The sequence below is a fragment of the Juglans microcarpa x Juglans regia genome, chromosome 2D (assembly GCF_004785595.1).
Source record: "Juglans microcarpa x Juglans regia isolate MS1-56 chromosome 2D, Jm3101_v1.0, whole genome shotgun sequence".
In the NCBI taxonomy this organism is placed as follows: domain Eukaryota; kingdom Viridiplantae; phylum Streptophyta; class Magnoliopsida; order Fagales; family Juglandaceae; genus Juglans; species Juglans microcarpa x Juglans regia.
This window is the reverse complement of record NC_054596.1, coordinates 26534331-26536649: the sequence shown is the minus strand read 5'-3', so window position 1 is coordinate 26536649 and position 2319 is coordinate 26534331.

The following is a 2319-nucleotide window of genomic DNA, read 5'->3' as shown; positions in this document are numbered from 1 at the left end:
TTTTCATGCTATACGTACTCATGCTGGTGTAGATACTTGATAAGGGATGCATACATTACATGTGTCCACAGAAGGTGCAGATACCTGTGAACTAGCACGTATGTTAATGCAATCACTGCTAATACAGATACCTGTGTTGTGATGCAGTGATTGGTAGGAACACACGGATCAAGGAGAATATGTCTCGCACCCATATGTTCACGTTTACTTATCATGCTTATTGAACAAGATTCCAAGTTCATGTATCTTCACGTTCATATTCATGCTATGCTTGGTTCATGTATTCCACTTTTAGTCATGCTCAGTTCAAGTCCATGTATTTCACGTTCAGTCATGTTTCAAGTTCATGTTGAATCCATGTTTTAGTTCCAAGTTCAGATCAAGTTCACGTCATGTCAAGTTTCAACTTCAGTTCACGTTTCAGTTCAAGTCATGTTAGATTATGTCGTGTTACACGTCAAGTTATTTTATGTATACTTATGACTTTGATTATGCATTCATGCATTTACTACCATGCATGCATCATTAGCCTGTATGGAAGTTCTTTACTAACTTGCTGAGATTTGTACTCAAATTTCACCGTAGTAGTCCCAACTACCATTCCCTCCAAATGGTAGAAAATGTGTCAAAACCAGGAGATGGAATGGAGCCTGGTTGACTAAAGGAGGTTGATTAGGCTACGCCGACGCAACTCGGAGCATGTGGCCTCCATAGTTATATTTATAGACAGTATTACAACATCGTTAGTCGAGTTATGCGAATTGCTCGACGAACTAGCCCAGTAATTATGTTTTGGTGATGCAAGTATGGAGCTCGGTCTCCCATACTTTTGAGATTATATTCATTTTGAGACTCATACTGTAATCATGAATGTTTAGCATTTCGTTATGTATAGATCATGTTTCAAGTATTTGAGATATCTTTAGTTTGGTGCATAGTGTTGCTCCAAAAAATAATTATTTGCTGCGAATATTGCATACTATTAGATGCATGTTAGGTGTATTGCATATTTATCTATCATGAACAGAGGCAGGTAACCTTGTGTTGCGTGTCCTGACACTTCAGATGCCCATTCAATCCTAAGCGGAATTTGGAGGCATCACAAACAGTGTATGTAACCAACATATTATCACTAATATACATAATCAAACACTATATCACAATATGATACTATTATATATATATATACACACACACACACACACACACTAATACTAATATTATTAGTAATCCAATATATATAAATAACAATATAAATCACTATAGTATTAGTATTAGTAGTTATATTAATACTATCACTGTAGGATACTATAGTATTAGTACTAACATATAGTATTAGTAGATAACTATATACATAATATTATATCATTTTATCACTAGATAGTATATATATAGTATTAGTATACTTATACTAGTCATAATGGGCGTGGATTACTAATAATATATATAATACTAATATATACTATTAGTAATCTGCTATATATAAATAAGTATATATTATCACTATAATCTATAGTATTAGTAGTTATACTAATACTATATCACTATATATTATAATATACTATAATATATCACTATATTATCCCTATATTATTATGTACTATAATATATATATAAATATAATACCGGACTGAAACTTGTAAAATCGAAAGTACTGGTTTATGGATTTTACCAGTGCGATATCAGTTCTTCAAATCTCAAAACCGGTATGTACCTATTTGGTCATAAAATATGTTTAAAACCAGACCGAACTGAACTAGTTACACCCCTACCACGTATTGACTACAGGTGAAATAAACTTATATCTAAGCACAATAGATATGTTTATGCTAAATATAGATAAGAGTATGAGAACGTTGAACTCACTCAAATTGTTGAAAATCGATTTTTCAAATCTTCCTCATTTAACATTAAAATAAAAAACAAATGTACCCATTAATTCCAAGACAGTTTCTTATCAAACCAACAAACAACTTCAACCTAAGAACACAATAAAATCCATAGATATATATTAGTAAAATAATTGATACTGACGACTCCACACTCTTTTATTGTTTGTCGCAATTATTCTGTTGGTAAGTAACAACATCATGTTAATGTATCGAAGTGACAATTTTATTGTTCACAATATCGGGCATCTTTGACGATGTTACTCGATGCATTCCTACCACGAAAATTCCACGAATCTTTTGTATTGGTCACGCATGACATCTCTTTTTGGGCCTAAACAACGTAAGAAACCTAGAAAATTTTGACCATGATCACCCACTTCAGATAAACATAAACAAAGATCAATCCAAAAAGGTTAGAGAGAGAGAG